This window comes from Carcharodon carcharias, chromosome 1 (genome assembly GCF_017639515.1).
Source record: "Carcharodon carcharias isolate sCarCar2 chromosome 1, sCarCar2.pri, whole genome shotgun sequence".
Lineage (NCBI taxonomy): Eukaryota > Metazoa > Chordata > Chondrichthyes > Lamniformes > Lamnidae > Carcharodon > Carcharodon carcharias.
This window is the reverse complement of record NC_054467.1, coordinates 214329896-214345780: the sequence shown is the minus strand read 5'-3', so window position 1 is coordinate 214345780 and position 15885 is coordinate 214329896. Positions and strand designations below refer to the sequence as shown.

The following is a 15885-nucleotide window of genomic DNA, read 5'->3' as shown; positions in this document are numbered from 1 at the left end:
TTTTTCCAGCTCTGCAAACCGAGTTCCTGGTCGGTGGGGTGCAGCTTCCACCTTGCAGCCAATGATGAGCCTCTTAAATGCACCATCTGTATTGACATTAGGGTTTAGTTTTATTTTCCTTCTGCAGACATGGGTCACCATGTTAAACCAACAGAATTAACATAGATCTCCCGTGAATGCACATTGTAGTTAATTCCAACATACATTCACATCACGACAACAATTGTAATATTGAAGGATATGAAGGTGAAACTTTCCCTCTGGCAGAATTTGGCACCGGTGAAAGTGTTTGTTTCTGTTCTGGTTTCCTTTGTTGACCCATTGTCAGCTTGGCTCAAGTAGTGGCACAGCAACCACATAGTTCACAGTCATATAGGATTATTTTGTTTGTGGCGTTCATGATGCACATCATCTTGGAGTACTGCCCTGTCCAATAAATAATAAGTTCACAGTGGCGTAATGCCTAAATATAGCTTATTAAATGATTGGAAAAACAAACCCAAATTAACTCATGTTTATTCTCAATGTAAAGGTGGGCATTTATTTAAAGTGTGTGTAAAGTCTTCATCAAGGACTTTGTTCAAAATTTCAGCTTGTTTTGGTTCTGTCACTGATATACATTGAGCATATTACATGTGATACTATAGTGATGTGTGAGTTTGACTGTGTCGATGACCCTGGGGATTAAACCTTGTTGTGCTGCCTTTGCGTGCCAGCTGTTGGTGATTGAGAAGTTCTATCTTGATACAAATGATTTGAATTTGTACAGTATCTTTAATGCAGCGGTGGGCAGCCTGCGGTTCGGGGGTGGGCAGCCTGCGGTTCGGGGGTGGGCAACCTGCGGTTTGGGGTGGGCAGCCTGTGGTTTGCGGGCTGCAAGCAGCCCTGCAGGGTTCTGAGTGCAAGACGTTTTGTTGACCATTGCCCATGCGCAGAGTAGCCAGATTCTGCTGATTTCCATCCACGTAGTTTTTTTCGTACTGGTATTACTGAAGCGATACGCACGTAAAGCAAGGGCACATGAAGCGAGGTGCCTGCTTATTAAACACAACACTGACTGTAAGAGCCATGCACTCCCTCTGTATCCAACCAAAGTGCTGCATGCGAGCAGATGTTTCCTGCTATGGGGCACATTAAATGCAAGAAGTGCAACAGACCAACGGATTGAAATCTCAGTGCTGAATTGCAAAGCTTCTGCACATCCTGAGTCCTAATTGAAGAAAACTTGTGGAGGACAGATCCAACCAGAAGCTGCACTGAATATGATGTAAGTAAGGTAAGCGTTAGTATTTCTTTTGTTTTTACCATTTGAAGTTGATGACCATTCTATTCATATGAATGATTAAGCATTTTCTATAACTTGAGAAACGTTCGATGTGTATTAAATGTATTTAATCTTATTCATGGAGTCATGTTTAGTGCACCTGTGGTTGTTGCGAGATGGGCCGAACATGGTTGAGGGCCCTGTCAGCCGCCTGTGGTTGTCAATCAACAGTGGTTGACACGGCCCTCAACCGTGTCCGGCCCATCTCCTGCGCATCTGCCCTCACACTTTCCTCTCCCTCCCAGAACCATGATAGGGTCCCCCTTGTCCTCACTTATCGCCACACCAGCCTCTGTGTTCAAAGGATCATCCTCCGCCATTTCCTCCAACTCCAGCATGATGCTACCACCAAACGCATCTTCCCTTCACCCCCCCCCCCCCCCCCCCCCCCACCCCGGCGACTTTCCGCAGGGATCGATCCCTCTGGGACACCCTGGTCCACTCCTCCATCACCCCCTACAGCTCAACCCCCTCCCACGGCACCTTCCCATGCAACCGCAGAAGGTGCAACACCTGCCCCTTTACTTCCCCTCTCCTCACCGTCCAAGGGCCCAATCACTCCTTTCAAGTGAAGCAGTGCTTCACTTGCACTTCCCTCAATTTAGCCTACTGCATTCGTTGCTCCTAATGCGGTCTCCTCTACATTGGAGAGACCAAACGCATACTGGGTGACTGCTTTGCGGAACACTTTCGGTCTGTCTGCAAGCATGACCCAGACCTTCCTGTCGCTTGCCATTTCAACACACCACCCTGCTCTCATGCCCACATGTCTGTCCTGGGCCTGCTGCAATGTTCCAGTGAAGCTCAACGCAAACTGGAGGAACAGCACCTCATCTTCCGATTAGGCACTTTACAGCCTTCCGAACTTAATATTGAGTTCAACAATTTCAGACCATGAACTCTCTCCTCGATCTCCACCCCCTTTCTGATTCCCCTTTTTCCAATAATTTATAATTTAAAAAAAAAATTTCTTTTTCTATCTATTTTTAATATTTATTTTGATCCATTGTTTTATCTCCACCTTTTAGCCCTTTTTGATCCCTTCCCCCCACTAGGGCCATCTGCCACTAGCTTGGCCTGCTTTCCCATTAGCACATACCTTAGATAATATCACCACCGTCAACACCTCTTTGTCCTTTTGTCAATGACACCTTTGACAATCTCTTCTTTGCCTCCATCTATCACTGGCCCCCCATTGAGCTCAATCTGTCCCACTCCCCTCTACCAGCTTATATTTCACCTCATTTCTCTATTTCCTTAGTTCTGATGAAGAGTCATACAGACTCAAAACGTCAACTGTATTCCTCTCCGCAGATGCTGTCAGACCTGCTAAGTTTTTCCAGGTATTTTTGTTATGTGACATGAAAAAGTTAACCAACATTTGGTTGCAAATGTGTAGACTTGTTTTTTATCTGCTACCCAGAGCAGTTTGAGCAGATATTTACTTATCCTTTTGACTTTTCTAAAATGATTAGTGTACAGTAACTCTTCACTTTTTCATTATCAATCAGGAATATGAAAGGGTTTAAAAAAATATTCAACAGCTTTAACCAGGAGATGCATGTTTTTGCTTTTAATCTTTTCAAAAATATGTTGAGAACATAAATTAACAATTGACTGTTACCTAGTTTTGTGGCTGAGGAGGGATGTCAACCAGTATTGGTCTATATAAGTGACTGACAAGGGGAAAAGGTTGTCAGCCAGGATGGTTTATGTGCTGTTTGACCAACAAATGGCTTGAATGTGCCTGTGCTCTCATTCATGATTTGTATTGGGCTTTCAGTGGGAGAACGCTGCTGTTTAGATAATGGCAGGTTACATTGTGACTTTGTTAGTTGTGTTAGTTGCCTGTTTAACCTAAGGAACAGCATTTTGGGCAGAGCTAGTAAAATTATTAATATGATTTATTAATGCTCAGATTAAAGAGACTGGTCTGGGGACCCAGGTTCAAATCCCACCATGGCAGATGGTGAAATTTGAATTCAGTAAAAATCTGGAATTAAAAGTCTGATGATGACCATGAAAGCATTGCCGATTGTTGTAAAAGAAAAAAACCCACCTGGTTCACTAAGGAAATCTGCAGTCTTTAGTTGGTCTGGCCTTCATGTGACTCCAGGTCCACAGCAAAAAATCTTGATTGCCCTCTGAACAAGGGCAATTAGGGATTGGCAATAAATGCTGGCCTCGCTAGCGACATCCTAGGAGCGAATAAAAAAGTGTAGAGGTTGAGGCCTTCAAAGAGAAAATAAGTGAGTAAATTTCAACACATTCTTGTGAAATAGTTAATTTTTTTTGGTTACCTTTTTCGGATACTGGAAATTTTATCATATCACCCTGTCATTGCAGTGTGATAACCGTAACATCGAGTTTTTCAATGATTCACATGTTTAAGCTTTTAGTGAAAGCTATGCTCACAAAAACCACTGAATTCAAAGCATTGTTTTATATAACTTTCATATCCATAACAAATACTGGAACCTTCAATATTTAAAACTACCAAAAGGTTGTGTTTTTAAAGCAGCACATGAATAATAGCTTTTGTATGAGTTATGGCATGTTTTCCATCACCACATTTTGCATTTTCTCTGATTTATTTTAGTTATTTATGACTTGCAATATCATGTTGTTATCTTGCATGCATATGGAAAGCATCAATAACATCGTGTTATGCGAATGTGTATCAACACACTGTAACTAAGCTTCATCGCTGCAGTGTGGCCAACTATATGAAATGTTGTAATCCATCACTAACAATTGTGTTAAGAGCAGAAACTTGGAGAGTGTTGGTGTTGTCAGTTGTGCATGACTCTGAATGAACTTGGGTTGAAGCTGGTGTTACTGTTTATTCTTTTGTTTCCAACATTTCCTCATGTTCTTGACTAGAGCACAGATTTATAAGCAACAGATATCTCTTATGTACCGAAATCTGCATCTTCTATTTTTATTGTATGGATTGAGGTTTACTATGAACCTGTCATTGTGGTGAAATGCTTACTTGAAAATGTATGGGATGCCCAGCTAGGTTCTCTCTCTACCTCAGAAGCTGGTAAATAATAGATTTTCAGAAAACTGTTTGGGAAGGTTTATATACGGCAAATTGTGTACAGGAGCCATAAAAAAGATAATAGTATAGAACAGTGACAACACTTCGCCTAAAAATTGTTTGTCCATTTTAAAAACCAGATTATGCATAATGTTAGATCTATTTCACGTTTTGCAGCAAGATTACAATTTTTTGCTAAGAAACTATGTGCAATGGATTTCATATGGAGACTTTGTCCTTGTTGCTGAAAATGATATGGAAAATTAAGGACGAATGACTCCAAAAATGTTTCATTTGTTTGCCTGGTGTGATGGATTCTGCCCACTTTTTGAGCAGAGACCAAAGATTTCTAAACCACAATTGAAGGAGATGGACCATGGTGCGTCAGCACCTTATCAGCCGTGGAGCTGCCCAGCTTGAAGTGGCTGGTGGCTGATTAGTGGGACATGGCAATCCCTCCCACTGTTGGTGACAGCCCGTAGCACCCAGTTTCTACACTAAACTAGAGTTGACTTTATCACTCATGACTGCTGTCTCTGGTGTTGGCGTTGATGATCTGTAGTGGATCTGGAGTGTCCTCTTCAGGAAGCAAGCCTGGGCAACATTTATGGAGACCCTGGGCTGCCCAAACATCAGAGGTTCTCCCGCGAACATGTTCCTTTGTACCTCTGACTCCTCTTTGACATTCAACAAACTCTCAATCAATATAAAAATGCAAATGTTAGATCTAACTTATTTACTTGTACCTCAAACTTAACACCTCCATCCTTTTCATGTTTAAAACACCCCAGATGACCTGAATCCTTTCAATCTCTTGGCCAGCTTAATTAAATCTCTCTCCCTCTCACCCCCACCCCCTCCCCGGCCTCACACACACACTCTTCTTTACAGAATAGCACAATATTCCCCAAAAATATAAAAAAAATCCATTCTCATACAGTATACAGCTTCTTCATCAGCAAGCCGTCAAATGTTCCTCCTTGAGATGGCGCACAGAAACTGGGTCCCTCATGGCCCCATCCTTAAGTTTTAAAGGAACATTGAAAAGATTTGGTCCCCAGACATGCAGTGTGCAGGCTCATTGGCATGTGGACATGCCCTGACACTTATGAATCAAACGCCCAGCTATGGGCAAATAGCTCACTTGCCTTGTGGACACCTCAGGAGAATTGAAGGCTAAGGGAGTAAACTCTGACAAAAGTCTGGAGTGGAGCCCAAAGTCAAACATACTGACAACTCCTTCAACCAAATTGGTACCAAATGTAATATTAAGCATTTGTATAGTTAATTGCCTTACTATGTGTTGATATCAAGGAGGTTGGAGGTGGTTTTTAAATGCACATATAGTTATAGTTTGGAGCTCTGCTAAATATAATAATCTTTCAAATTCATAATTTTAAAAACCTTTTATTACCTCAATGTGTTTGTTTCACTGTCCTATGAATCAGGGTTATTGTGTAGACATATATATTGAAATTATATAGATTTTAAGTGTAGAACTTCTACTGTATGGAATCAAAGAAATTTAAAGCATAAATCCTTTTTCTATAAATGTTGGATCTAAGTTGATAGTTCTAGAAGTGGGTGCTTGCTTATGAATGCGGTATATCCCAAACAACAAACCATTTCTTTATATTTTTAAAAATTTGCTCATTGGATGTGGGCATTGCTGGTTAGGCCAGCATGTGTTGCCCATCCCTAATTGCCTTTGAGAAGGTGGTGGTGAGCTGCCTTGAACTGCTGTAGGTCTATGTGGTGCAGGAACATCCACAGTGCTGTTAGGGAGTGGGGCGGGGTGGGGGGGTGGGTCCAGGGTTTTGACCCAGCAACAATGAAGGAACGGCGATATTGTTCCACATCAGGATGTTGTGTGGCTTGGATGGGAACTTCCATGTGGCTTGGATGGGAACTTCCAAGTGGTGGTGTTCCCATGAATCTGCTGCCCTTGTCCTTCTAGATGGTAGTGGCTGTGGGTTTGGAAGGTGCTGCCTAAGGAGCCTTGGTAAGTTCCTGTAGTGCATCTTGTAGATGGTACACACTGCTACTACTATGCATCGGTGGTAGAGGGAATGAATGCTTGTGGATGTGGTGCCAGTCAAGCAGACTGCTTTGAGCTGGATGGTGTCAAGCTTCTTGAATATTGTGGGAGCTGCACTCATCCAGGCAAGTGGGAGAATTGCATCACACTCCTGACTTATGCCTTGTAAGATGATGGACAGGCTTTGGGGAGTCAGGAAGTGAGTTATTCGTAGCAGGATTCCTAGCCTCTATTTCGAGTTGTCTTCTGAAGAATCATATTTACTTTGAAACGTTATTTCTTTCTCCCTCCACAGATGCTGCATGCCCTGCTGAGCATTTCCAGCACTTTCTGTACTTAAATTGGAGAATGCTTTTTGTTTTGAAAGGAATGATCCCCACAGAAAAGATAATTTCGTGAAAAGTGCACAGGCTGTTTGTCCTGGCTTCTTTAAGAAGTACATTGTTTCTTTCTTGGAATGCATTCAAGGCACATGAATAGAACAGCAAATGTTTATAATGTTTAAAATGTTTTGATGTTCTTTAACCCTCAGTTTATTGATTGTTAACTTCAAAGGGCACCATATTCATCAGTGCGTTGATATAGGCTTTTTGTTTAAAAATAAAAACAAAGAAAGAAGCTAAAGCTTATTTTCATGCTGTGCCTTGTATGTCCTCGGAATGAGACTGCTTTGAGACATCATCTGATTTATTATTCAAGTGCAGTGATTGTTATTTTTCAAGCAAATATGACACCCATTTTCCCATAGCAATGTTTCACATGCTCAATGAGACAAATGCCCAGTCCGTTTGTTTTGCTGGTGTTGGTTTCAAAAAAAATTATATAAAAACTGTATTTTGTCAGACAAAAACAAAAATACCTGGAAAAACTCAACAGATCTGGCAGCATCTGCGGAGAGGAGCACAGTTAACGTTTTGAGTCTGTATAACTCTTCAACAGAACTAAGGAAAAATAGAAAAGAGATGAAATACAAGCTGGTTTGGGGGGGAGGGGGGGGGGTGGGACAAGTAGAGCTGTAGAAGGCCAGTGATGGGTGGAGATAACCAAATGATGTCATAGACAAAAGGACAAAGAGGTGTTGAAACTGGTGATATTATCTCAGGAATGTGATAATAAAGTTACAAATAGCCCTAGTGGGGGTGGGGTGGGGGAAAGGGATCGAAATAGGTTAAAAGGCAAAGATAAAACAATGGATGGAAATACATTTAAAAATAATGGAAATAGGTGGGAAAAGAAAAATCTATATAAATTATTGGAAAAAAGGGAGTGGGGATGGAGGAAAGAGTTAATTGTGAAGGATTTGAAAATGACGTATGAGTCTTCATGTAACAATTTGTTACACTGTTTTATTTGTAAATTCATTTTTAAAAAAATCTCTAACAACTAAAAACTGGAGGAATGAGACTCCAAATTTAATAAAGTTCAGTGCCAGCAAAGCTGTTTGGCATGATTAATATTTAGCATGCTGTTAAAAAGGGTACTGTTGAAATGGTCAACCATAGGATCAGTGCTAGAACCTCAATTATTTACTATCTATATTAATGACTTGGAGGAGGGGGCAGAGTGTAATGTATCCAAATTTGCTGTTGATACAAAAATGGGTAGGAGGGCATGCGATGAAGGTATCTGAAAGGGGGTATAGGCTGGTTGAATGAGTGGACAAAAACTTGGCAGATGGAGTTTAATGCAGGAAAGTGTGAGGTTATGCACTTTGGTAGGAAAAATCAAAAGGCAGACTATTATTTAAATGGAGAGAAACTCCAAAAAAGTGCAGTATGGAGGGATCTGGGTCGTCTTGTGCATGAAACAAGTTGGAGGTTCAGCAAGTAACTAAGAATTTTGGCCTGTATTGCTAGTGGGTTGGAATTTAAAAATAGATAAGTCTTGTTAGAACTGTACAGGGTGTTGGTGAGGCTGCACCTGGAGTACTATGTACAGTTATGGTTCCTGCATTTAAGAAAGGATATACTGGCATTAGAGGCAGTTCAAAAGATTTTCACTAGGCTGCTTCCCGGGATGAAAGGGTTGACTTATCAAGAACGGCTAAACAGGTTAAGCCTTTATTTATTAGAGTTTATAAGAATGAGGGGTGATCTTATTGAAACGTACAAGATTCTGAGGGGGCTCAATAGGGTAGATGTTGAGAAGATGTTTCCACTAGTGTGGGAATCTCAAACTAGTGGGCATAGTTACAGAATAAGGAGACACTCATTTAAAACTGAGATGCAAAGGAATTTTTTCTGAGGGTAGGTAATGTCTGGAATTCCCTACCCCAGACAGTTGTGGAGGCTTGATCACTGAAAGTATTTAAAGAGGAGGTGAATAGATAGATTTTTGAAATATCGGGGAGTTGAGTGTTATGAGGAGCTGGCACGAAAGAAGAGTTGAGGCATGGGGCAGATCAGCCATGATCTTATTGAATGGCAGGGCAGGCTTGAGGGGCCTGTAGCTTTCTATGATGCGTTAAGTCTGTACCTTTAATGCAAGTACAGGAGCTCCAACCTGTTCCGTGTATTTGAATGGGAGACAGATAATGAGATGCCATTTTTGCACAAAGGAGCAGTGAGACATGGACAACGACATCACGATTTTGATGTTTAACAGTGCATGTATAGTTAGAAGAACTCATCATATGCCACTGTCTAATTTGCACAAATAATGATGCCATTAACCTAACTATTGTTTTTACAGTAAACTCTACCCCAGTGTACCTGCTTTAGTGTTTTTTGTATGAGAGTGGTTGCGCCAGAGCAGACACCTATAAATCGTAGTGCTTAGAATGATACAGCACAGAAAAGGCCATTCATCAAACTGTCAACATTTGATAGGTCTTTGGTAGAACTCTTCAATTAATCCCAATCCCCTGCTTTATCTCCGTAATACTATAGATCTTATCCATTCAAGAATTTATCCACCTCCTTTTGGTTCAGGTCTGGAATGCACTGCTTGGAAGTGTGGTGGAGGCAGGTTCATTTGAGACTTTCAAGAGGGCACCAGACTAATTTTTGAATAGACACAATGTGCAGGGGTGTGGGAAAAAGGCAGGGCAATGACACTAGGTCATATTGCTCATTTAGAGAGCTGGTGCAGACACAATGGGTCGAATGACCTCCTTCTATGCTGTTAACATTCTGTGATTCTGTGAATGTTACTGTTGGCTCTGCTTCCACCACCCTTTCAGGCAATACATCTAGATCAAACTCACTGTATGGAAGTTTTATTCCTTCTGGTTTCTTTGCCAGTTTCCTTAACTTTTTATCCTCTGCTTAGTGACCCTTCTGCCACAGAACATCAGAATTGTTATGGTGCAGAAGGAGGCTATTCAACCCTTCATACCTGCATCGGCTGTCTGAGCATTATGACTCAAGTGTCATTCTTCTGCCTTTTCTGTTTAAACCACTGGCTGTGTGAATAAGTTCTTTATCGCATTGCATTTGCTTCTTTTGCAAATCACTTTAAATTTGTGCCCTCTTGTTCTTGACCCTTTTATGACCCTTTTATAGGTAGTTTCTCCCTATCTACTCTGTCCAGCCCCTTCATGATTTTCAACGCCTCTTTCAGATCTCTTCTGAACCTTCTGTACTTTGAGAACAACTACAACTTCTGTAATTTCTAAACGGAGCTGAAGTCTTTCATCCCTTGCACCATTCTAGTAAAATGCTTGTGCACCTTCTCTAAGGCCTTGACATCCTTTCTAAAGTGTGCTTGCAATAATTGGACATAATACTGCAGTCAAAGTTGATGTCTTATAACCCTCCAGGTCTTTCTGTTCCAGCACCCCCTGCAAAACTACAACCCTTAGTTAATCAGAGCAGTAACAGTTATCTTGATCAATACTGCCAACTTTTTTTTTCCTTCCTTATCTTTCCTAAGTAGCTTGAAATGATGAATATTAAGTTCGCAATCCACCTCTCGAGCCAGATCTCTTATCGCTATATTCTAGATCCAGGTGGAATGCAGCTCATGAACTTTAGTTAACCCCAATCTGTGCATGTACATCAGTGTACTCCAGACTATGATGACCTTTGATCTGGAAGCATATAGTAAGTAAAATGTGTAATTTATTTAAAAGGCCCGTGGAATCTAATTGTTTTTAAGAATGTTTGAAACAGATTTTTAATACTTGTAATTTTCTTGGATAACAAGTAGCACTGGTTCATGTGACCTGGCAGCCCTTGGATGTGGAAGCAGTACCAATAGGAAGGAAGTTAGGACCAGAAGCCGTGTGGCTGGCAGACACAAAGGAGTGCTGCATGTACAAAGGAGAGCTAGAAGCAGGGGAGCTGGAAGTTGAAGGCAATCAGTGCACAGATGCAGACACAAAGTAGACAGAGACAAAAAGAAGAGCACCAAACTCATGAGGGGAAGAAGCAAATTGCCCAGGAAGAGGCCAGTTTTTCTGTTTGACAGAAAAGAAGACAGGAGCTCTTGGAGATTCCGTGCAAGCAGGCTAAAAATGCTTAAAACCTGAAAATCTGTGTGAATAGCTTGGGGATGCTGAAGAGCCGGCTGCTTTCCCAGAAGTGGCCGAACTGGGTGTTTGTTGGTTGAAAAGGATCACTGGAAAGCGACACTGTCAGGACTGTCATGACCTGGGGCAGAAAGGATTCGTAGAAGTGGGCCTTGCTGCTGATAATCTAACTGTGAAACTCAGAGGTAAAAACTGTTGCCAGATAGGACTCTCGACCTATCCTTTGTGAATAAAGAATAGCATATTGTGCAACTATGAGCTACGTAGTGCCACATTTGTGCTGGGAGTGATGTGAATGCTACTGGTTATCTAAGACATACTTTTGATGTATTGACTGTTTAAAGTGAAATTGACCTTTTTTATTTGAAGTGTCATTTGCCTGTTAATTCATGTTTAATTTGCATTGGTTCTGATTTGTGTCCAAGTAAGAGCTACAAAAAGTGGAATCTTGTTGATAATTTCTTCATTTGGGGGTCGTTCAGTAAATTTGTTTATTTTGATTAATGATTTCCCCATGGGGATTGTAACAAAAACCATCTTTGACTAGTTTGCATTTGCTCCCTTTCTGATCCCTCCTATTTCTGAACTATAGAATCATAGAATGGTTACAGCACAGAAAGAGGCCGTTCAGCCCATTGTGTTTGGACTGCCTCTCTGCAAGAGCAATTCACTTCGTGCCAATCTCTCCCGCCACCCCTCCCCAATCTTTTCCCCATAGCCTGCATTTTTCTGCTCTTCAGATAAGACCATAAGACATAGGAGCAGAAGTTAGGTCATTCGGTCCATCGAGTCTGCCCCGCCATTCAATCATGGCTGATAAGTTTCTCAACCCCATTCTCCCGCCTTCTCCCCGTAACCTTTGATCCCCTTACCAATCAAGAACCTATCTATCTTGGTCTTAAACACACTCAATGACCTGGCCTCCACATCCTTCTGTGGCAATGATTTCCATAGATTCACCACTCTCTGGCTAAAGAAGTTTCTCCTCATCTCTGTTCTAAAAGGTGTTCCCTTTACTCTGAGGCTGTGCCCTCATGTCCTAGTCTCTCCTACTAATGGAAACATCTTCCCCACGTCCACTCTCTCCAGGCCTTTCAGTATTCTAAGTTTCAATCAGATACACCCTCATTCTTCTAAACTCCATCGAGTATGGACCCAGAGTACTCAACCATTCCTCATATGTTAAGCCCTTCATTCCTGGGATTGTTCTCGTGAACCTCCTCTGGACCCTCTCCAGGGGCAGAACATCTTTATTGAGATACGGGGCCCAAAATTGCTCACAATATTCTAAATGTGGTCTGACCAGAGCCTTATAAAGCCTCAGCAGCACATCCCTGCTTTTATATTCTAGTCCTCTCCAAATAAATGCCAACATTGCATTTGCCTTCCTAACTACCGACTCAGCCTGCAAGTTAACCTGAAGAGAATCCTGAACTAGGACTCCCAAGTCCCCTTGCACTCCAGATTTCTGAATTCTCTCCCCATTTAAAAAATAGTCTATGGCTCTATTCTTCCTACCAAAGTGCATGACCTCACACTTGCCCACGTATTACACTTGCCCACGTATTCCACCTGCCACTTCTTTGCCCATTCTCTTAACCTGTCCAAATCCTTCTGCAGCCTCCCTGCCTCCTCAATACTACCTGTCCCTCCACCTATCTTTGTATCATCTGCAAACTTAGCCAGGATGCCCTCAGTTCCTTCATCTAGATCATTAATATATAAAGTGAAAAGTTATGGTCCCAACACTGACCCCTGTGGAACTCCACTAAGTCATTGGCCGCCATCCTGAGAAGGACCCCCTTATCCCCACCCTCTGCCTCCTGCCAGACAGCCAAGAAGATGATCCAATTCCCATGAAGGCTTTTCTCATTGATCTTCACTCAAGTCCTGCTTGTCTCTTCTAATCCTTTGTGCAGCTTGTTTCATCTCGCTTTTGTTGACCATCTCTCTGCCAAATTAGCTTATTCCCCTGTTCCTATTCCTCTTTCCCCTACCTCTCCCCCATCACCAGTTAAATTTCTAGTATAGTTGGTGCTAGCTCTATTAAGGTGAAACCTGCCCACCTAGGACAGGCTCCTTCTGCCCCATTAGTAGCCCTAATGCCCTGGAAACCTCTAGCCCACCTTTTTTCATCATGTTTCCAGCCACTAGTTAATCTGATTTGTATAGCTCTGATTAAAACATCATCAGCATGAAACATGACTTCTGTTTCTCTCCACAGCCTCTGCCAGTCTGGCTCAGTATTTCCAGCATTATCTGTTTTTATTTCTGATTTCTAGCATCCGCATCATTTAAATTTTGTATTGAGTCATTGAAAGTTGTGATGCAAATCTGGAGAGCAGTGAGAAAACTGTGGTCTGCATCTGATCTTGTGTTTCTCATTGGCAGAGAGAAGGCAATAGGATCCATGAGCTTCTGCCAATAAATTAAGAGTCTCAGCAGCCTTGGATACACAGGAATAGCTTGAATTGGGGAGAGAATAAATCATTTTGGACTTGTCTTCCATCATGCACAATGTAATTTAGCTGTCCTTCTGGATGCTGTGCCCTTGTTGTCATGTAAAATCCTTCCTGCTTGCAATAGCCTATTGAGACTCTAATTTTTGACCATCTCCTCTCTTTGTTTTCCTTTCTCCCCTCTTGGTGTCTAATTTCTGTCCAGCATGTAAAGCATTCTGACACTTTATGACCGATGCAGTTGGTAAAAGGGTAGAGTTGGTAGGGGACACGGTGGCATCGTGGATTTGTCACCAGGCTAGTAATCCAAAGACCCAGGGTAATGATCTGGGGACTTGGGTTCAAATTCCACCATGCCAGATGGTGAAATTTGAATTTATCCGATCAAGAAGTAGTTAGATATAGCTCTTGGGGGCGAAAGGAATCATAGGGCATGCGGAGAAAGCTGGAGCAGGCTACTGAGTTGGATGATCAACCATGATTATAATGAATGGCGGAGCAGGCTCAAAGGGCCAAATGGCCTACTCCTGCTCCTAGTTTCTATGTTTCTAAAACGGAGTCTTTTAAAACTCCCAGAGGGAAACTTTAAACAACTGTCATAACCTTTTATTTTACGTGTTCTGTTTGAGGTGTGACTCTAAATTTAGGAATCAGACCACTCAAGGCTTTACATTACACTAAATGAAACATTTTATTAATTTACAAAGGTTAAAATATATATGCACATGGCTACAAATTATTATCATCATAGCTTTTAATAAATTCCCAAACTAATCTCAATTAAGGTAGCAGCAACCCATAGGCTTAACCAAACACGAGACAAAGCATTTTCACCTTACGAGTCTCAAAATGAGATTTTCCGGGACACCCTGGTCCACTCCTCCATCACCCCCTACTCCTCAACCCCCTCCTATGGCACAACCCCTTGCCCACGCAAAAGATGCAACACCTGCCCCTTCACTTCCTCTCTCCTCACCGTCCAAGGACCCAAACACTCCTTTCAAGTGAAGCAGCATTTCACTTGCATTTCCCCCAACTTAGTCTACTGCATTCGTTGCTCCCAATGTGGTCTCCTCTACATTGGAGAGACCAAACGTAAACTGGGCGACCGCTTTGCAGAACACCTGCGGTCTGTCCGCAAGAATGACCCAAACCTCCCTGTCGCTTGCCATTTTAACACTCCACCCTGCTCTCTTGCCCACATGTCTGTCCTTGGCTTGCTGCATTGTTCCAGTGAAGCCCAACGCAAACTGGAGGAACAACACCTCATCTTCCGACTAGGGACTTTACAGCCTTCCGGACTGAATATTGAATTCAACAACTTTAGGTCGTGAGTCCCCTCCCCCATCCTCACCCCCTTTCTGTTTCCCCCTTCTCTTTTTTTTTCCCAATAAATTATAAAGATTTTCCTTTTCCCACCTATTTCCATTATATAAAAAAAAACCCACTAGAGCTATACCTTGAGTGCCCTACCATCCATTCTTAATTAGCACATTCGTTTAGATAATATCACCAACTTTATCTTTAACACCTATGTGTTCTATTGTACTATTGTTGTTGACATCTTTTGATATTCTGCTTCTATCACTGCTTGTTTGTCGCTACAACCACACCAACCCCCTCCACCTCTCTGTCTCTCTATCCCTCCGCCCCCCACACACACACCTTAAACCAGCTTATATTTCAGCTCTTTCCTGGACTCGAACTCAAGTTCTGTCGAAGGGTCATGAGGACTCGAAACGTCAACTCTTTTCTTCTCCGCCGATGCTGCCAGACCTGCTGAGTTTTTCCAGGTAATTCTGTTTTTGTTTTCTTTTCACTTTGGTTGCTGAGGAGTCAGTTGGAGGCTTAAAGCTACCTTTTGAGCTCACATTGCCTCTGCCCTGCCTCTGCACACCCGAAAACTGAAGTTAGACCTACCACTCCCATTGAATGTTAATTCTCATTGTATCAACAGCCTCTGAACTAAACCTCTCTTACATTAAAACCCCTTTCATAGTTCTAATTTTATTAGTAATATAAACATATGGCATGGTATCTGCTAGGTAGTTATCATTTTTCACCCCACTTCTTGAATGTTCTGTTCAAACACACTGCCTTTCTTACATATCAAAACCAGTACACATCAAAACCCCCAGACTTGCTGGCTTTTATCCAATTAAGGCACACCCACAGACTAAATCTCTATTTCAAAAGAAAAATCTTTTCCAGTAATATTGTATACATTAACAGCTCCGTGACATACTCGTGTCTGGCGGAGGAGTGCTATTGAAATGCAACCCATTCAGTTTATGAAGTTAACAGGGAAAGAAAATCTTCCTGTTTAAAAAAAAAACTGGGGATTTGAAACCATCAGTACATTCAAACATACAAATTAGGAGCAGGAGTAGGTCATTTGGCCCTCGAGCTTGCTCCGCCATTTGATGAGATCGTGGCTAATCTGTTTGTGGCCTCAACTTCACTTTCCTGTCTATCCTTTGACTCCCTTGTCAATCGAGAATCTGTCTAAATCAGCTTTAAAAATATTCAATGACCTTGTCTCCACTGCTC

The 15885-nt window shown here is 42.0% G+C and overlaps 1 protein-coding gene across 1 annotated transcript in view; it reads left to right on the top strand.

The window, feature by feature from the left end:
• nedd4l (NEDD4 like E3 ubiquitin protein ligase) overlaps positions 1-15885 on the top strand; it is a 441756-nt gene that overhangs the window by 29255 nt on the left and 396616 nt on the right. The gene's annotated exons all lie outside the window — the stretch shown is intronic.